A 22,061-nucleotide genomic window follows, 5' to 3' on the forward strand; every position below is an offset into this window, starting at 1 on the left:
TGTCCCTCACACCATCCTATTCTCCAATATAACTTTTTCCATCTCTGCTTTGCCTCTCCTACAGTAGGAGTTAAGCAATACTGCTCAGTTCTGTACTGCATTTTCCTTTGTCCATGGCTTCTGTGCAGCTGGTCTCCAGCATCTCCAGAGAAAAATAGGTAACTGTCTGTGTTTGGGGCAGATGACAGACAAAGACCTGGCCCTGTCAAGTCATGGATTCATTGTCAGACCTTGCTCAGCTTGGTAAAACAGACCATCCTATTGCAGGTTTGGGCACTGGTACCTGCAGACATGGTTATCCAGAGCTAGGAGGTTCTCTGACACCCTGAGCAGCACCCACCACTGGCAACATTTCCTCTTTGTGGCTTCACTGTTCACAAAATGGGCTGCACAATGAGGTGCAGTATGTGAGAGGGTGCAGGGCTGTGGTGTCTGGTTCTGTGGGGGCCAGGCAGGAGGGGGACAAGGAGCTTGTCATGTGTGAGCTGCTTTGCCCCAGGGACAAGGTGAGCATGGATTTTCCAGAGTTTCTCTTCTGGAAGAGAGCAGGTTACAAGTGTTTTAACTCTTCTAAGTCCCTTGGTTTTTGAAGGTCTGTCTCATGGGGCGAGACAGCACCAGAGTGAGATAATGGTAGTGGAAGCTCAGTCTGTCTTTGCAGCCAGGATGCAGCAGCACGGCCATCCCAGCAGCAGGACAATCCCTTAGGGGCCAATTTTGCTCTGCTGCTGTGTTAGTTTGTGACACTGGCACCAGTGTGGCACTGGGAGGAATATGGCACAAGGAGCAGCGTGGCACTAGGAGCAGTGAATGTGACACAAGGAGCAGTGTGACACGAGGAGCAGTGTGACATAAGGAGCAGTGTGACACAAGGAGCAGTGTGACACGAGGAGCAGTGTGACACGAGGAGCAGTGTGACACGAGGAGCAGTGTGACACGAGGAGCAGTGTGACACAAGGAGCAGTGTGACACATGGAGCAGTGAGTGTGACATGAGGAGCAGTGTGACACAAGGAGCAGTGTGACACAAGGAGCAGTGAATGTGACACGAGGAGCAGTGTGACACGAGGAGCAGTGTGACACGAGGAGCAGTGTGACACGAGGAGCAGTGTGACACAAGGAGCAGTGTGACACGAGGAGCAGTGAGTGTGACACGAGGAGCAGTGTGACACAAGGAGCAGTGTGACACGAGGAGCAGTGTGACACATGGAGCAGTGAGTGTGACATGAGGAGCAGTGTGACACAAGGAGCAGTGTGACACATGGAGCAGTGAGTGTGACACGAGGAGCAGTGTGACACAAGGAGCAGTGTGACACGAGGAGCAGTGAATGTGACACGAGGAGCAGTGTGACACAAGGAGCAGTGTGACACGAGGAGCAGTGTGACATGAGGAGCAGTGTGACACGAGGAGCAGTGTGACACAAGGAGCAGTGAGTGTGACACAAGGAGCAGTGTGACACAAAGAGCAGTGTGACACGAGGAGCAGTGAGTGTGACACAAGGAGCAGTGTGACACAAGGAGCAGTGTGACACAAGGAGCATTATTACAGGCCAGTCCCCAGCCTGCTAGTGTAAGGGATGCTGACATTAGTGGTTTATGGCTTGTAAGAGCTGAGGTGTGCTGCAGGCTCAGAGACCACAGTCAGCTTCTGTGTGCTGTCATGCCCCAGCTGCTGGAAATGTTTTGAGTAGCAGTCCCTTGGCTCTGTTGGTCAAAAGGTGGATGAAGGTGGTGAAGTTGTGAACAGTGAGCAAATCTTTGCTTCCTGTCAGCCTGAGCCTTAATTTTTGGCTTTCCCATAACTGAAATAGTCTCAAAGGGTCTGGTGGACAATGCTGCTTATATGTCACAGGGCAGAGACCTTGGTCTTAAAGAAATTGCTGGACAGAGTTGCAAATTGCAACATTCATTCTGTTTTACACCTGGAATGTCCAAGTGGGTGTATTCACTGACAAGGAGGGTAAAGACAGTAGAAAATAACAGAAAATAATTTACAGCCTGTCTTTGCTCTGCTTTGTTGTTTCACTTGATAGCAAGTCAAAGGTGACTCAGGCTCCAGCCTCTGTGATGGTCGTAATGCACAAAAGGGACTGGAGGCAGAGCTGCCTCACCTGTCCTGCTGCCTCACATCCTCTGAACATTAGATCTTGGGCAAGTGCTTCTGACAGAAGCCTCTGTTCATGAAAGGCTCAGTCCTCATCCTAGTAGGAGGATGCGTGAATCATTTCTGATGATGTGAAGCTACATTTAATTGTGTCATCTTTCATAAACTGAGTGTGTACCAGTGCTTGAAAACATACTGGGTGTGTGGGGCTTTGTTAGTGATGTGAAATACAGCCTGTTCATCCATTTCAGCAGTGTTTTAAAGACTAGTAGAGGTTTAGGTGCCTAATTTCTGTTGATGAGCTGGTGCATTAGTTAGGGTTTATTTGCCTACCAGTTCTCACTGACCTGTGTAGTACTGTCATGTTAGCATTTAAAGTTATGCCAAGATTATCCTAGAGCAAGCAAAGACTTTACATGGTGCTTCTAAATCTGCCACCCCTCCCAGTGACAGATTGTAAATGCTCTGATCAACAAAAGCTCTTCTTTTCCCATTGAGTTGTGAAACACTTACCTGGGAACAGCTTGAGCACAGAATGCGAGATGAATTGAGAGTCATTTATGCTAAGGGAGGGCAGAGATTTTGAAAACAGAATCTGAAAAACAGAATTCAGATGGTCAGCTTTTTAAAACCCTGGCACAAAATCAGAAGCATGGACAACACAGGCTCCCACCCCAGCCCCACAGGCAAACCCACAGTGAGTTCAAGGAGGCCACTCAGAATGATGCACACCAGCTCCCACATCCGAGTCAGTGAACTCATTGAACTTGACTGAAATTCCTGTCGGAGCATTTTCTTTTTCCTGTGAGTGTGGAGGGAGGGGGAGGCTCCTTTGTGAGTGGCAAGTGTACATGAACACCACCACATCAACTGCCAATATGTTATGAGGCCTTGGTAACAATCTGGAGTCTCTGGGGAGCTCTGCTGCAGTTCAAGTGAGTATCAGACAGAGAGAAAACAATTTCTGGTGCCAATAATGCAGCACAGATGAAAAATGTTTTAATATTTGAAGCTGCTTTATGGCAGAAGCAATGACAGTGATGGAGTCAATGTCAGCTTTTTTCCTTTAAATGTCATCTTTCGTCTATGAGTTTTTTCTGCTCTGGAGGCATGCAAGCCTGATGCTGACTGTTTGCAACCATTGATCATTGATTTTATTCTAAATGGAAAGCTTGCCAGAAGACTAGAAATTCTGGAATTTATTAGGATTTCTTTAAGAGGCACTTTAGCTCAACAGTTCTCATTACTGTCTTTACAATGTTACTTATTTTTCTTTTTATGTCATATGATTTGTAAAGGGTTAGTACTCAGAGAACAATATACGATTAAACCACTGTGCATGCTGGAGTTGCAAGCTTAGAGGGGAAAAAAAGGATTCTTAGGAAGGCTAAGCACATATCTGAGTGTTAAACAACTAATGTCTCTTCAGAACCAAAAGCTCTATTTTGAAATCTGTGAACATGATTTTTATTAAACAGCAGTTTTGATTAAATAAGGTCACTCTTAAATTAATAACTCTTAAATACATAAATAAAAGGGCTAAACCATCTTTATATTCTGACATTTAGTGCATAAACAACGTACTGTATGTACCAAGTGTCAGAATATAATGAAAGTTTGTCCTGTTAAACTAGTACTACTGATGGGCAAAAATGTCTTGGACTCTAAAACCTCTTCAGTGCATTTATTTACAGTGACATTATTCTGAACATGCCAACTAGGAGTGGTTTAGGGCTTTATTATATATTAACCTTTAGCATATTTGTGTGCTTATATATAAGTGATTATTCTTCATTTGGTTAAAAAGAATCCATTTACAATTATACAGTGAGCTAAATGTTTTCAGTTTGTGAGATGTTTCCATTGGCACAGGACTAGTTCAAACAGGTATGTTAGCTCTTGGCTGACACGCCTGACATTCAAGCTTTATTATGGAACAGCGTACCCAGGGAATGTGAATTATAGAGAGTATCAGCCCTGGCCTGCTGAAAGCATCATTCAGCCTGGTTGATTATGGAATTTACTCCAGAGTTTGAGTCTAGAGATCCATCTACTGAGCTGATGCTGTTTATTTGTTTAGTCACAAATATGTTGCAGACCAGACAAAGGGAGGAGGGTGGAGGGAAACAGGCAGCTTGGATAGCACTGACCAGTGAAAAGCAAAGTCTTTCAGGGTAAGGGGCCAGTGGTAAAGTTTACTGCCACTGTTTAGATAAAGATAATTTTGGCAAATCCTTTAGTAAACCCCCAAGTGCAGCACTTGAAGGGTAAAAGGAAACTTTCCAGCAAATAAAACATCCATCTGCAGCGTCATCTTGGATGCTGTAAACAGAGTTCCTGGAGCAGTGGGTCTGTTGTACCCCATTGATCAAATTGCCTTTAGTATTTACAGTAATGGACTATCCTGATTCTCAGTGCCACATGTCATACAATGGTTGTATTGTAACTGGGGTGGAGGAACAGCAAAATATTTTCTGCTTATCTCAGCCTCATCTACTCTGCACTGGCCATGTCCCCACATATTCATTCTCATACTTGTTAACAGGCAGGTTTCTCTGTCAGCAGCAGTGAAACTCACCTGATAAAAATGGCATATTTTCCCTTTAGTGTTGGATATCCTTCCTCTGCTTCCTTCTGCATAGATTGCCACCAAAAGGGCTTGTTTAGATTTGTTCTATGCCAAATGATCTGTTATTTCAGTCAAGGTTTTAATGATTCTCTGATGAGACCAGACTTTTTGACTAAATGCAAAAGTTGGGAAATAGTGAATACTATTCAATAGCCACTTCTTGAGAGTACCATTTAAAAGTCACTGGTGCTAGGAATATCTGCATCCATGGAGTGCAGCACCATTTGCATGAATCATTTGTGTACTTTTGGAAGGTGAATCTTCAGAGATGCTCCCTTACAGCTTAAAATTCTAACAAACATTTGCAAAATAACCATGAATTTGCCCTAGTAGGAACAGCTGGAAGCCTCTCTGAGAGTTTTGGTGTATGACTGTGAAAAAGGGAATCCAAAACAATATTTAAATATGAAGTGGTTTATGTGCATTATGCTCCCATGGTGCAGAGATCCTCCTTATCATTATTAATTTGTGTTGTAGCAGAATCTAGAGGCTGCAGGGGATTTAAGGGTCCCATCAGGTTAGTACTGCACACATGCATCACAGATACTTCTTGCACTTAGGAACTTGGTTTCAAAAGAATGGGATAGCTCAGGCAGGGGCAGGAAGTCATAGGTTGGAGAGGATCTTAGAGATCTTAGAGATCCAGTCCCAGCCCCTTTGCCATGGGACAAGGATACCTTCCACCACACCAGGTTGCTCTGTTATCCATCTGGCCTGGTCTTGGAAACTTCCAGGGATGGAGCAGCCACAGCTTCTCTGGGAACCTGTACCAGGGCCTCCCCACCCTCACAGTAAAGAATTATTTCCAGTATCCAATCTAAACCTCCTCCCTGCCAGTGTCAAGCCATTTCCCCGTCAATAGTCAATAGTCCCTCTCCACCTTTAGGTTTTCTTCAGGCACTGAAAGGCCACATTGTGGTCACCCCAAAGCTTTTCCAGGCTGAACAATCCCAGCTCTTCCAGCCTTTCCTGCCAGCAGAGCTGCTCCATCCCTCTGCTCATCCTGGAGCCTCCTCTGGGCTCTGCAGCAGCTCCAGCTCCTTGCTGTGCTGGGCCCAGGCTGGGGCAGCTCTGCAGGTGGGGTGAGGTAGAGGGACAGAATCACTGCCCTTAATCTGCTGCCCGAGCTGCTTTTGAATATGAGATGTGTTATTGATACTCAGAATCATGTGATTTGGGGGTGAAATTGAGATTTAGTAGGTTTTAGTTCACTCTTGCTAAGTACATTGCTTTAGAGCTTCCAAGAGCACCATGTTTTTTCTGCATTACATTTACTGTACAGGCTTCTGCTTGGACAAATTATGAGTTGTGTACAGGTCTCTCATCCAATCAGGAAGTGACTGCCAAAGGAAAGCACCACAAAATGTGATCTGAAAAAAATTAAGTCAAGGTAATCCACAAAGAAAAAAATTACATTTTTTTTCCTTTGTTGGGAAAACATTTTTATGGAAAAGTAAATCTAACTTTTCCATTCCTAAGTGGATTGCTGCTAAGTGGCAGCAGAGGACTGCAGAGGTAGTGGCAAGTGTGTTGAGAACACTGATATTAAAAAGAATATAATTTTCCAGAGAAAACAATTTCAGCTGAAAATCTTTGAGTAGCTCTAGTAAGGATGTTGCTCCTTTACACTGGGAATCAGTGCCTTTAGCATTCCTGTGCTCAGCAATTCACTGCTTTTTGCATTTATCCATCTTTCTTTACAAATAACCAGCTAACATCAGTGAAAGGAGTCCATTCCTTCACTGTGAGGAGCTTAGCCTTGCAAGAAACCTCCTGCTAATCCATATTCAGAGAAGTCCTGAGGGAGCTATCAAGACTATTCTGAGAGTAAATTATCCACCCAGGAAAGGATTACAAGATCCTGGCTCTGCTCAAGATCCCTAGCTAGACTGTGTCAGTATTTGACAAAGATTTGTGTCACTTGTGTGTTCCATGTGCTGATGCCCTCTGGACCACTTCTTAGAGACCTCTGAGTTAAGAGAATGAAAAGCAAAGGCTTTATTTTGGAGTTGAGGAAAGCAGCAGTCACTGGTGAATTCCAACAGGGAAGCATCAAGCTCCCAGTACCTTTCTGAGTGATGAACACATGAGCAGGAACAGAGGGCTGAGGGTGTCCTGTGGTGCTTGGAATGATTTCTGCAGGTCCTCTTCTGACAGAAAGGGGTGGGTGCCCCAAGGCAGCCTCCTGGCTCCTCTGATGGGAGCTGCAATAGCTCACATCAGCTCAGCTGGGCTGCCTCAGGGTGTGGGAACACATTTACTCTGTGGGGTCAGTCAGGATGCTGGTGCTGTGCCCCACATCATCCTTCTCTTCTTCCAGGTCATGAAAAGATGTGAAGGAGTCTCCTGCCTTGCCACTCCTGCTGACACCAGGTTGGAACACCAGCTGGGATCATCCTGTCACAGTCTGCACCTCTGTGACTAAGGAGAAAAGTTCAGCTGCCAAGATGTTCAATCTGGAACTCCTCATTAAAAAAAATTCCATTAGAAGTTATATCTTTTATAAATGGCCTATATATTATGACATAATTTAATTTAGTGCTCTGAATATATTATGGCCACCATAATAGTTTTACATTTATAGATTTCATAGTTTTACTTCTATAAAACAACTACAATCTGTACCCCTTCTAGCTAATCACAATAAAATGCTTCAATTCACATTTACAATGTAAACTAAGGGCAGAGGCGTGTGAATTCTGACTCGGGTTTATGCTTCACAGGCTGCTGAGAATGCCTAGGCTTAGCCTCCCCTGACTGAGGTGTTTTCTGGGGTCAGCTCTTGCTGGAGACCTGCCAGGACAAAGCTATGCCCACTGCTAGGAGATCCTGGGGTTACTGCTGAGGCACCACGTTTGTGGGGCTGGGTGAATATTGAGGAAATGAAAGAAGTTGGGAGTAGATACTCAAGTAGGCTGAGCTGGAGAAAAGAGAGTAACAGATCCAAGTATGATAGGAGTCACTGGGAAAAAGAGAGGAAATCAGCTACTGGGAATGCAGATTGAGCAGGGTGAGGGGAACGAAGATTTGGAATTTAAATGACAGATTCAAAAATGGTTGCATGCATTTGAGAAAGGCCTGGAATCATAGAATCACAGGACGGTGTAGGTTGGAAAAAAGATCATCTCATTCCGCCCCCTGCAATGGACAGGGACACCTTCCACTAGACCAGGGGTCAGGGAGGGCCCCGTTCAGCCCCATCCCTGTGCCATGGATGGGGCATCCATAACTTCTCTGGGCAAAGTGTTCCAGCTCCTCACCATCCTCACAGTAAATAATGTCTTCCTGATATCGAAATTTAATTTCTGTCAACTTTCACCCATTACTCCTTGTCCTGTCACTACAGTTCCTGGTGAAGAATCTCTCTGCGGCTTCCCTGTAGCTCCTTCAGATACTGTGAGGTCCACACAGAGAAGGAGAACCTTCTCTTCTCCAGGCTGAACAGCCCCAACCTTCTCAGCCTGTTTTGGTAGGGCAGGTGTTCCAACTTTACAATTTCACGGCCTCCTCTGGACTTGCTCAGCAGTTCTGTGTCCTTCTTATCTTGGGAGTACCAGAATTGCACACAGAGAGGATGCAAATGCAAAACAAGACAAGTTATAATGAGCTTCATTTTCCTATTGTGGTGTAATGTATTTACTCAAGAGCTGCTTGTGTACAGAAGACCTGCTAAAAGCAATGCTTATTTTATTTTTTTTTTTTAATTAAAACATACAATCACAGGTCCCCAGTGACTATGGAAAAAGAAAGCAAAATCCTTTCTCATTTCAAAATCCCCAATCTTAAAATAGGCTTGTGTCAAGAAAAGCAATATATTCTGAGTTAACAATAATAGAACATAACACTTAATGGACTTTCTCTGCTTATTAATTAGCAGATAGATTTCCCATATCTGCACAAATCAGCCAAAAATGAGCTACCACCTGCTTTTGATACCCTATTTGTTTAGCTTTTCACCAAGCTCTGTGTACTCAGCATGTAAGAGTCTCTAAGAGCAGCCAACAACAAGGACTTTTGTTCCTGTGAAAATCCTTACTCTGGAACCCAAATTCTTACTAAGTTCAATAGAGATGAGTCATTCCTGATTTTCAGTCATGGCCAAGTTTTTTTGAGCTTATAGTCAGCCTTCCTTTGTAATCAAAATGCTCTAAAGAGCTCAAGCTGTTTCTAGAATGCAGCTTGGTAAAATAGTTTTATGATCCCTTCCCAAATTTCCTGATTTTGTGAGGCTCTCCTCTTTAAGGAGACAAAATGTTACATTTAAATGGTTCAGATGTGGCCACTGTTTGTATCAGCAGCCACAACTGACACTGCAATTCCAGTAAGACAAATGCACATAAGAATTTCCATTTGTACATGTGATAAAAATACATCTGATTCCACATCCACACAGCAGCCCCAGTATCCCTGGGGTTTGGTGCTTTACAGGGTGGCCCCAGGTCTAATAACCTTCTTCTGCAGATGCTGTTTTTGTATGTTTTTAATCACAAATCATTCCTTATCTATTAACCAATCATATTTGCTAACTGGATTGCTTGTGAAGACCTCTTATTGTAATTAGCATGCTTCAGCTGAAGAGTAAACAAATATTCTAACAAACTACTGTGACATAAGTTGATTTTCTGTTCTCAATCACTACCATTGTGGATACAGCAAGTTTTGAATTAAACACCTCTCCAAGATGTAATGATCTCAGTCAAGAACGTTTTAATTAAATTAAGGGATTGAAACTTTTGTTTTTGACAGGGCATGAATAAATCAGCAAGAGGTGAATCTGGTTCAGTGAAAAGCTTGATCCAGAGAAATAGTCTGGCAAATAATTAAAATTGTGTTGATCAACACAACAGTGCTCAAATGGAACAGTAAATATTTTGTCAGGGGATGCTAAAACATAATGTACTACACAGATTTCAAAGTATTGTTATAAGGAGATGGGTGTTTGCCTGTGGAACAAGAGTCTCTGATGAGGAGGTCACGTATTCCACTGGCACCAGACCTTGGTTCTGTCACCCTGTGTTTGAGCTGACAGATGAGAATGTTGAGGTATTTCATCAACTGTATTAGCAACATTTTGGGAGGGCTAGATGCACTGGGGGTCTGTCTGATAGGACTGGTACAGGGTTTGTTGTCTGCAGCTTGCTGCAATATACTACATTTACTATTGCCTTTTGTTTAACTGGCAGAATAAACAGGACTGGACATCAATCCACAGCAACAGATTTATGTGTATAAAAACTTTATGATCAACATACTCAAATCAACCAAAAAGCATCTGTCTGGCTCCCTGATTTTAAGTTAGTACCTTGTTTTGAAACACACGTGCACAAACACACGTGTCTGGATAGTTAATCAGTCAAATTACCTAGGAAGTAGATTTTGAGTATTGAATATATTATGAGCTTCCAAGAAATATGTTTATCCAAAATACCTATCTGGCATCAGTATAAAGTTCTCAAGGTTAAAGTGACTTAAGGATCCAAACTGCAGGAGCTCACTTATACACTAGACAATATCTCTTTTCATATTCTTTAAACCACTGCACACCACTCTACTAATCTTAATAGTGCTCTGGAGAGTGTGGAATGGCCAAAACATGAAACAGAATAAACCAAATATACAGAAAACTGTTACATTTGCATTGCAAAACCTTGGCCTGGGTTTGAGAATAATGGAATGACAGTCTGTCCTCTAAACAGTGTCCAACCTTCTTAACCTTTAAGTGTCATCTGCCTAGGCAGCCCTTAATGCTTGTTTTTACAGATGAAAATAGGGCCCATAGGACTTAAGACAGATCAAATAACTGGGCAATAACCACTGGGCTTGCTCTTAAAATAGAAGATCAAAAAAAAGGCAAACCAAAATAGAAGAGGTCTGATTAAGAAATGGGTTTATTTGGGTACACTGAAAGCTGCAGGACATATGAAGAGATAGAAAAAAGAGTGACCTAGTGGAATGAAAAAAAGGCTAACAAAGAAGGGAACTCCCCTAAACCATGCTGTGGAAATCTTTCCTTGGTCATGTCCTGGAGGCACTAAAACAAATGCAAATGTTCTTCCAAACTCTTTCACATTCAGCTCTGTGTAGATCTGTCAGATCTCCTGCAGAATATATGAGAACTTGTACATCTCCTTGTTTTCTTCTGGCTTGCCTCCTCTTCCTCCAGGAAAGGAGTCAGCTATGTAATATTTCCTTGTGGATGTCCACCTTTCAATTTGAATGCACCATAAGAGAAGCAAAATTCTTAATTTTTCCTCAATTAAGTAAGAAGAATTATTTTTCTTGCTACAAATTATTGCCCTTGCTACAACTCCCCTTACAGACCATATCTAATTTCTCATGCTTATTGTCTCAACCTCTTTCAATTCCAATATATTCTTTCCAATTCTTGCAGCTAAATCTCTTTAGCAAGCCATCATAGTTTCATGTCACAAGTACTACAAGCTTCTCCACAGCCTTTTTAACCCCCACTGCCCCCTGAGAAATCAAATGACACCAAAAGAAACGTCTAAACAGGGGTTTCAATATGTTGTGTCAGAAAAAGTGGTGATTTTAGTCTGTAATATGACACTATAGAGAAAGGAGGGGGCTTTTTTAGGATATTTGTCCAGTTTTGTTGAAATAGTCAGCATTGGCCATGGAAATATTTTTGCATCTTCATGGTGGGAAGATGTCTTTGTTCTCTCAATAAGACTTGTGAACACCAATGAAAAATTTTGTCTTTCTCTTCCAGAACTGGTTTCACTGGCTTTGCCTTCCCTGCTCATGGGATGAAGGGCAAAACACAGCAGGAAACCGAGACAATATTATTAAGTGTGCAAAGGAAAAAATGCCATAAATATTTTGGTTGAAACAGCAGAGACATTAAAGATAAAAGTTAAATGGAAATAAAGGCAGTCAGATGGTTATTATATGTTGCTATAAAATCCAAGAGCTGTTAGAAAAGGTAGATCAGGATTTGCTTTTAAAAAAATGACAGGCCTGTAAGAAAGCAATATTTTTGATTGATAGAGATTTTAATTGCTCTGATATTTATTGGAATGACAGCTATTAGGAATTGAAGCAGTGATAAGGGATTCTCTGAAGCTTGAGGGTATTTGGATAAACACCTCAAATTTGAATGCCTATCAGAAGGTTATTATACTTATTAAAACCTTGAATTTTTCATTTGGGCTAAAAGTCTTTGAAAAGAGGTTTGCTTGGTGAATTTCTTATGAAATGATATAGATTCTGTTAGTGATGACTTTTTCTTTCTCTCCTCTTGAGAAGTATGTGCAAGCTAGGTTAGGCAGGAATTGCTGACATGCATATCTGCAGAGATTATGGTGTTAAGGACAAAAATTCATGTGGGTAAAACATGTTCCAGAAAAATATGTAGCCTTAGAATTAACAAATGGTGTTACTTCCCCTAGCAATTCAGGTTTTATTTTTAAGAGACCTAATCTGCACATGTGCTGTTTTCCATCTATGGCAACTTGTGTTTTTAGAAAGTTAATTACTTGCTTTGGATATGTAATTGGAAAATTTAGTCCTGAATTATTAACAGTTCTCTTCTGAATGCCTGGTTTTTCTGTGGTCCAAAATGATTTTCAGAACTGTTGAGCATCCAAAGGAGGAGGCTCTCAGTGTGTCAGAGACCAGGGGCTGTGAGAGCTCCAAGTGTGGTCATCACATCACAGCTTTGCTGATCTATGCGTCCTTTATTATCCTACAGAGATGAAAAACGAATGGCAAAGTTATTAAAGTGGCCATTCATTATCTTTCATGCATATTTTCTCATTTTTTTAATGTTTTATTTAGTTTTTTCCACATTAAAAAGCAAGAGGGTAGAGCTCTAGTACTATTTAACCTCGTGACACTGGTCATATGAGGGTAGGGTTTTTCTTTCTTTTTTTCCCCCTTCAAATGCCACCCCAGTAACGTGATAGTCATGACCATTCATTATCATTAGCTGAACCAGTTCCCTGGGAGATGTGATAATAAAATGTTGAAATTATAAATTGATTAAGTGCATATGGTATGTACTGATGGTTGGATATAAAGTCTAAAGTACGGGTATGCTTTGGCAGAAACATTTATATGGGTACTTTGAATGAGTGGGATGGCCTATAACTCTAGCAACTCGAATTGTTGTCCCCAGGAATATTGGAAAAGGGTGATGTGAGGGAACTGTGGCTATTTTTGGTACAGTCTAGGGTGATCATATCAGATCACAGATGAAATATAACCGTGCAACAGTAGCACTGTGCTGCTTTGTGGAGCAGCTCACATGGCCAAGGTTTTTTGAGTAGATGTGGTGAAATGCGAGGGAGTGGATCCTTCCAATGTGTGTACATGTTGTGAATCAACAGAGACATAAACTGCTACAGAAAAGGAAAAAAAAAAGGTGTAAAAATCAAGGCAGAAGCACAGGCAGCTGTTGCATGAGTTTGGGAAGTAAATGGAGTTCAAGGGGACATTTGTGAGAGAGAAAGGACTGCCCTGTATTGTAGAGGTGTATGGAAATGTTACAGAATTAGCTAAGAGATGCTGAGAACAGCTAGGCTGAAAAAGTCAGCATTGACAAAAAGCAAGGCTCAGCCCAGAATTTCAAATACATATCTCCTTTAGAAATGTTATTTGCAACACACTTCATTTCGCTCACATGTGGTTTTCTCTTTGTCAGTTTTTATCCAGTCAGCTTTCTTCTCTGCTGTACCCCTTTAAATTTCCTGTATCTTGTCCTCCTTCCCAATCTTTTCCACTTCCTGTCCTCTCCCATTTGGTCCCTCACTGTGGGACTCAATTCATTAATGCTTGCAGTGAAATGCTTCTGAAATTCTGCACTAGAAGGGCAGAGTCTGTCTGCTAAATGCATATGGAAGCCTTCCACAGTTTTTGGTACAAAGCAGATTCCATACAATGTTCTGCATATACATTACACTATTTCAGACTCCTGAATATTTGGGAAACTTTCCTATTTGAATGTTAAACCCAGAACTGTAGCTTTGACTTGATTTCATTCTTCCATGCATGGTGAGGATACACAAGCCAATAATTAAGAATGCGAAAAACAAGCTGCAGTGGAGAGTCAATAATCCAAACACTTCTATATATCAAACCTCCAGATTGTTAGCAAATTTCTTTTTGATAACAGCCTGCTTTCTTCCTCACTGACAAAATGACATGACATAACCCTTGGCATTTGAGAAGAATATGATTGGTTTTTTTCAGATGGATTAGTTCAGGTAAGCAGTTCTGATTCAAATATTTAACAGATTGTCCATAAATCTGACATTCATGGGAAGCTGCTAATTCTGAAGTGATCATAAACACTTCACAAATGCAGAGACTTCAGTTAGCACATAACTCACTGAAGACTAGAAACTGAGATGGTTGCTTCTGACAAATCTTTCATTGATGTGTGTGTCTAACCATCAAGAATGAACAAAGAGTCAGCATGTTTCATAAAATACTCATTGTAATTCTTCTGTAAAAGTATTTGACATCTTTTTAGATTCTTTTTTCTTGGATTTACTTTTTGTTGCAATCAATCTTGATTCAACAAAATGCTCTTACCAAAACATTTTTAATAATGAAACAATGTCAGCAGTAAATTTGCATAACCAATGAGTTCTTTCATTGTTTCTTTTTGCTATAGTATTATTCTTTTCTTTGTTTCAGAGTAGTGTCTGCTAGTCAGCGTGGACCAAAGAAAATAGTTTGGTTGAAATGGATTAAAATTCTTCATTAAGGCTTAAATTTAAAACAGTTTATTGGGTAATTCTTCATAATTGCAAAGCCTCTATAGCTCTGGGTCAAAGCTAGGGGCAGCAGCAGGACTAGGGTGCAGTAGTTGGACTGTTCAGCACCAACTCCACAATTTGGAGAAGAAAAAGGCACGTTGTCTGCCCAATAATAATCCTTCCTGCCACTGACAAATGCAGTGCACTCCTTAATTTTTCCTGCCCATGTAACCATGTCATTGAAGAAACAGTGGGCACTTGGGGCCAGATGTCTCTGTGAGGACCTCCACAGTGATTCTTGCCATGTCCACTGGGATTTTCCTGTTCACTGGTGGAGTAAATCAAGGACCAACCCAAAGATGAGCTACATTTTATTCTGGGGCTGAACTGCAGAGAACAGAGCATGGGTGGCCTCAGCAAGGCCCATCTCTGTGGCTGTCATGCTCTGCTGCTTTGGGACCTGTGTCCAAATCACTTTGCACCTCAGTCCAAGCCAGCAAGGCTGCTTTGGAGGTTTTCAGATCCTCGTGGCCTCCAGTGAAGGCTTAAACAGGGCTGCTGGGGTGGGGTGGGTGTGCTTTGAGCTCCCTCCAGACGGCTGAATTTAATCACTTTGATTGCTTTTCTGCTCTGCCTGGGGTCTTAATACCTTCTAAAGTCATTCTGTCCCCTTCCAAAGTGAGTGGCACTTACAAAGCCAGCCACATCTTGTGTTTAAACATGTCTTGTAGCAAACTCCATGTGGTGTCCAGGGGCTTTCCCAAATTCTGTCAAAATGCTCAAAATTGATTTTTCCCAAATTTGCCCACAGGTATGTGGACAAGGGGACCTGAAAGAAGGCTGGTAATGGCTTCCCCACATATTTTGCAGAAGGCATAAGGATAAATTCCCTCATCTTTTTTTAAAATAGTTTTAACTCTGATTCTCCTACTTATATGACTAGAAGCTTCCTTTATATTGTCCAAAATAGTGGCATTTTTGAAATAATCCAGATCTGTGGGTGCAGCTAATGAGGAGAGTAAAACACAAGATGCAAACTTCAGAAAAAGATTAAAAATATACTATGGAAATAGCCTGTCTAGGTTTTGACAGATGAAATTTGAAGACAAATGATTTGTCTTTCAAGCAAAGGCATTTTTAAAAGAAAATTTAAATGTAATGCATGAGGAAGAGTTGTGCTGATCTGAAAGGAGGATTAACTGATGTGATCTTGATCATAGGGGTCATTATACTTCTGCCTTGGAAAAAAATAAAACAAACAAAAAATGTTAACAGGAGGTCAGGGCAGTGGCTTTTAGCAGCTCAGCCCATGGTGGGGAAAATGTCATGTACAGAACTGCAGAATGTAGGAATGGCCTGATTGTGGGAGATTTATGGGCTTTGTGGGGAGCAGAGGGCTATGTTGCATTTCTAGCACTGTCCTGCCATTCACAGACCTGGTGAAGGAGAGCAGCCAGAAACAGCCTTCCCCAGAAATGTTCCCTGGAATGGGGGCTGGGGTGAAAACTATCTGGATCTCTGGTTTGACTTAACAATCAGGTCATGCTGGAGCTGTGATGTTCCAGTCACTTCTGCAGCAAAAATCTTTGTATGGAATAAAAAAAGAAAGAAAAAAAAAAAAAAGAAAATAGAGGGTTGCTAGATTGATAAAATGTGCTCATCACATAATCTTGTAGCGCTGCTCTGACAGAGAAATGTATAACAATATGTGCAATTTATTGATAAATGTCAGCCTAAATAGTCTGCAAGAGAAGGGGGGAGCAGAAAGCTATACATTTCCCACAAGCACCCCCTCAGGCAGCAGCTTGAGCAAATACAATACATGCAATGCAATAAACTAAGATTATGGGACTTCACTGCAGACAAGTGTGGCCTTCACCGTAGGCTAAGTAGGCAGTCACCTCAGCACTATATTTAAAGGGGCACTGGAATAACAGAGATAACATGGTCATTCTCCAGTACTCCTGTTCAGACCAACTCTGCTACGACTGTTTCAATAACACTTGTCTTTCTGTCTGATGGGATCCCTCTGTCATTTTTATGTAGAACCTCGGGACTGGCACGTCCCGGCGGTGCTCACACGCAGGATTTCCAGCCCTGCTGGGCAGGAGGCTGAGCTTGAGTTACAGCACAGCTAGTAACTGTGCTGTACTCAACTCCCAGCCCCTCCAGCCTGGCCTTGCCTCTCTGGGCTCTCCACGTGGGGTTTGAGCTCAGAGCTGGGGCAGCCTCGGCCACCCCAACCCAAGGTGGGCTCCCCTCGGTCAGGGGGAGCATTTTGGCACAAGGCTCCAGACCAAAGGGATTCACTGCAGGGAGTGGGGCATTAAGGACTGTTTCAGTCTTTCAGCAACACATGACCAAAGACAGGCTGAGGGAGTTTTCAGACAAAGAAATCAGCTGCAGTCTGAGGGTACAAATGCCACTTTCACTGTGGGGATGATGGGGCTTATGCTATTATCTTGGTCCAGTTCAATTCCTTCTTGTTGCAAGGCTGCATTTCAGTAAGTAACACAAAATGACTGCAATCAGACTCTACCTTCCTGCAGGAAAACGAAATTTTGAGGTGACAAAATGACAACATCTGGCCTAAATAACAATTTGAAGGGGATATTCTAAGCTTACGTTGTCAGGCTCCCCAGAAAACATGGATTTTCTCATTGGTTGCATATGTAAGCAGCCAAATACTATAAAACAGATTTCTTTCTTTTCATATGAGGACTCTTGTAGGCAAAAGTCCCTATGAAAACTGCATGAAACTGAAGCACCCCAAGCACTTAAAAAACATCCAGTTATTGGCTACTTATAAGGCAGCTCAGATTTGGAAAGGATCACACTCGTGCATGTGAGATTTGGGGTGCTTTGTAATGACACATGCAACAAATCCCTAAAATAAAGAATTTCAATATAAATAGGTTGTTCTCCTGCTGTTCTGGAGCCTAAGGAGACTTTGTCCATGTAGGCCTGCTAAAATGCGTATGAGCTCAGGTACTTGTTTTTGATACTGAGTAGACAGAGAAGCATAAATCAGTTTTTTCCTCCTTACTGCTGTTTTCCTCAGTCAGCTTTCCCACAATGCCTCTGCAGGAGCTGACAGCTGGATGCAGCACAAGACCCTGCTGGACAACTGTCAGGTTTGTTGAAGGATATTAAAGAGAACTTGATCATGTGTCAGCTCTCTTCAAAATACACTCACATTGGAAAAGTGATATATCTGTCAAAGCAAGGACTTCAGCATTTGGCAGAACAGGCCATTTTCACAAACAAAACTGTCCAATTACATTAGGGGGCATGAACTTCAGGTGTGTATGCCAGGGACAGAAAGATCTGCAGCCACACATCACAGACACTGTCTCCTTAAGCCATATGGTTGGATGTGGGCTGCATCTCAAGCATAGTTTCTTTATGCTTCCTAGATTAGGAATTAATTTAAAATTATCAGAAACATAAATTGCTGCTTTGAACTTCTACATGAACTTTTATTTTTTAATTTTTATTTTTTTTTTATTTCACTGAAGGCTGCCAAGAATTCATTTTAGGAGAGAGAGAGAGAGAGAGTGGAAAATTTATCAAGTTTGATTAGATGATTAAGAACTAAGCTGTGGAACAGAAATACTTCTTTCTTGTTTTGTTTTTTAAATGCTTTTAGGAAGACTAGTGTGAGTTTTGATTAAATAGCATCATTGGTTAGGAAACAAATTGTGCCTGAGAGAATAACAGCAAAGACTTTTTCTTGGAAATATGTTATAGTTGAGTTTAGGTCTTTCTTGGCTCACACAGAAATGCAGACATTTGGTGGGAGTGCGCTTTCAAGTTGAAACCGCTTGTATCACACACAATATCCTGTGTGTGGGGAACTGTTACATCTAAGTTCAAGGAAACCATCAAGATTCAGTGATGAGGATGGAAACTGTCTTGATCACATTGTTCATGCCAAAATGCTCATTTTTTGTGTGTAAGAAATTTCAGGCTTCATCTGTGTGTGGAGGTAAAGCACTGCAGTGTAGTACAAAGTCCTGCCGTGTTAGACAGGCTGAGTTTACAAAGGATGAGCTCAGCTTTGGGAGTGTTTTAGGAGATCCTACAGTGAATTTACCTTTTTTAACTTGATTATGAGTCTACTGAAGAACTGTCAGCATTTGTGCAACCTTTCAAATATAAATCATGATAAGATTTCACAATGAAAATGTGAAAAACATGACATTAAGTTTCTTATTTCAACTAAACATCTGGTCTAAATTTTATGACTTTTACCTTGTGCAATACCACTAAAGGCTCTTCATTAAAATGACAGCTCTCAATATTATTTTTTCCCTTTTCTCTCTAAATTTGCAGAAGCAAAATGCCACTTTCATTAAGAAAATTATTTATTTTGAATGAAAATAGTAAGTCTTCTTTCTTCTTTTCTGGGAAAGGGAATTCTATGTGAACACAGTTCCAGGAGAACAAACATCTCTTCTTTGTGTCCTGGTTACTTTGTGCTTTCTTAGCCAAGTTCAGGAGAGGAAAACTAACAGATATAGGATTTTTAGTCAAATAAATAAATAAACCTGTACATATACAGGCACACACACACATATACACATGTGCACTTATCCATCCTCTCCATTAACAAAATCATCCTTTTCCTTTACTTTGTCTTCACACACAAAAATGGTGCCTTTCAACAGCAAAAGTAGCACACAGCTGCAGAACTACCTGGTTTTAAACCTTTGTGGGGACAAATCTCAGAGTGGTTTGCTGTGAGCTTTTTGTGCGAGGTTGACAGTGTGCCTGTGAGTGCTGGGGCTTGGAGTTCACCAGCTGCTTTGTAGTAACAACTAGAGGCTGTGAATTAGCCATGTGAGCTTGCTGGGTAAGCCACAAAAGTTTTTGGTTCCTTGGTCCATGAAAGCCAATATAGATGAATAGCTCTATACCTTCTTTTTGAGGTTCTCTTCAAATTTAGAAAAGACATTTCTACAGTTGCAGTACTAATTGTATGTTTTCAAGATTGTTTTAATTCACAGCTAGATTTGTCTTTTTTTTTCTTGTAAGATCTCTGGAAAACAATAGAAAGAACCCTCCATTGTCTCCACCTAGTCTTTTGTGTCATTGCCCTGATGGATGTAACCCACATTTTGAGAAATAGGCACTATTCTGTGTTATTACATTTGTTTCAAAATCCTCCTCTAAAAGTAGCTTAATTTCTGTAGAGCTGACATTATGATTGATAGGAATTTCTACATCACAGTCAGTAATCCTTAAGAAACTAAATACCTAAGTGGAAACAGTTGTAGTAAGAGCTTTTAACTGTATGTCCATGATAGCTGCACAGTAATGTGGTGACATGTCACCATGACAATGATGTGACATGTCACCTCACACAATGACATGTGACAGCCACAGAGTAACTCTGGCACTGCGGGATAAATCACAGTTTGTGTGTAACTGCTCTCTGGCTGCTGATCCACTTCTGGGACAGACACAGCACTTCTGAATTCTAATTAGCTCCAAACCTCACTGTTTCAAATCCACTGGCCAACTCACAGTGGGGTGGGTGATGATGTTAAGAGAGATTTGAGGGACTTGAACTTATTTGCATAGAAACCTTCAGCACAGGCCTGGTATAGGGCTTTTCTGCTTGTCTGCAGCTGGGCCTAGGGGAGCTCCTGGTGGGCACCCACATCTGTTAACTGCTGCCCTGTGCAGGCTGGTTAGAGGGCTCAGGAGTGGATCTTTTCTGATCCCTCTTTCCCAGTTCTCCAGCAGGACAGATGAGTTAGAGTGTTGGGTGCAGTGTTGAGGGGCCATGGGCAGCTCTGTTGCTGGATAAGGAGCGGGATTTGGTCCTTGTCCTGCAGGAAGCACAGGTGCTCTGAGCTTTGGGGGGACTGGGGAGCTCCCCAGCCTCACCTCTCTGCTCCTCAGGAGTCAGTCTGCTCTGCTGGCACTATCCAAATCAAACAGCCTTTTCTGCTCGTTTGAAAGCATCCCAACATTATTATGAGTGTTTTGGTAATGTGCTCTGAGAGAAACTTTGCAAACGCAGAGGAACACTGTCTCCAACCTGCCCAGGCTGGCACCTGGGGGAGATGCTGGGCTCTGCATCATCGCCAGGACACAAGCAGTTCTGCCTGTGTGGACACATACACACACAGCTTTTTGGCATCCAAACCACTTGGAAGTCTAAAAGTAACACCCAGCTGAACCTGAATTCAGCAGTGTGTTTAAATTCCATTTGAACCACTTTTTTTTCCCCCAAATTTTCAACTATAGCATTTCAAAATACTTTCTTTAATTGTCAATACAAAATATATTGCATAAATGAATAGCCCCTGAAGTTCTTGTATGTTTATTTTATTGGCATTTATGATAGTTGTGTGGTAGTATTTCCTGTCCACAAATAGCAGAACATATCCAAACTTCGGTGGGAAACTTTAATACCTCTTTTTCTCTTTCCCTCCTCATCTTTCTATATGTATAGGAACCATGACAATAGAGAACTCCACCGCCAGTACAATTTCAGCTTCAGAGTAACCTCAGCTGACATGACGATTTGAGATATTCACGGTTATGGCTATGTCAGGCTCTTCACAAGCTTCAGTTAGTGGAATAGCTCCTCCAGTTGACAGATGACTTGCCAGAAAATACAAGGGGATCTTAAATTTTAGCTCTCCCTCTGCTTTGTTCCATAATTTAATCTCTTAATTGGCATGCAGAGTATGTCCCTTTATTTAATGAGCTGTGTGTGACCTACACTGGGTTTTAGTGAAGAACTTGATGCATTTGATGCTCAGCTCCCAGCCAGAACTAAAGGCTCACCATGTAAGGCTCAACAAGTGCTGGGAGAAGGTGAGTGAAGAACAAAAAAATCAAGGTTAAAAGCAGTAAGACCTTTTACTAAAGTTGAGTTGTTATAGGACCTGCTCTTTTAGTAGTATGAAAAGACTGAAAGGCTCATAGATTTACCTGGGTACCCCTGAGCTGAGGTGGTGTGACGAGAAATGCTGGTCTGTCATCTGCAAGAGTTGAAAGCTCAAATCTTTCAATCCTTCTTTCACCACATTCTGGGTTTGCTCCCCAATATAGTGCACACCTGCTGAATCTCTGTTTCAGACCGCTGTCTCCAGCAGAAGTGGCCTTTTACCTTTAAAGAAACAAGCAGCAGTGTCAGAACATGGGGGTCCTTTGGTCTCCTTGTTGGGCTGGTGGATTCCAGGCTGAAGGGAAGTTTGCAAACAGACAGGTTTGTGGTGGCCCCACCTCGTGCTGCAGAGCTCTGGACAAGCAGAAAATCACTGATGGACTTGTAACAGCCCTCCCAGAGCACCCTGCAGGTCCTTGAGCTGCTGCAGGGCACAGGGGCCCTGGGCACCATGTCCTGGCCCAGGCAGCACTGGCACCCTGGCAGCTGGAGAGTCGAGGGGGTGGTTCTCCCTGTTTGGGCACAAATCTCAGCAAGGAAGCCTGGCAGGGATTTTTGGAACTTTTTTCATTGCTCCAGTCCTCTCCAGGCACAAGGGGTTCCAACAAGGGTGTAAAGACTCTTGAAATGCATATTATATGTGCAAACTCTATGCTTGAAAGCAAAGGGATCATCCAAAGTTTTAGGTGTGAGCCTGTAA

General features: G+C 42.0%; 1 long non-coding RNA gene across 1 annotated transcript; it reads left to right on the top strand.

The window, feature by feature from the left end:
- Nucleotides 1-1,400: 1,400 nt before the first annotated feature.
- Nucleotides 1,401-7,408, top strand: LOC111934663 (uncharacterized). Its single transcript, XR_015275359.1, has 2 exons — nt 1,401-6,122; nt 7,053-7,408. It is a non-coding gene; the product is annotated as an uncharacterized LOC111934663 (long non-coding RNA).
- Nucleotides 7,409-22,061: the final 14,653 nt, after the last annotated feature.

The sequence above is a fragment of the Cyanistes caeruleus genome, chromosome 12 (genome assembly GCF_971803275.1).
Source record: "Cyanistes caeruleus chromosome 12, bCyaCae1.hap1.1, whole genome shotgun sequence".
NCBI classification, from domain to species: Eukaryota; Metazoa; Chordata; class Aves; order Passeriformes; family Paridae; genus Cyanistes; species Cyanistes caeruleus.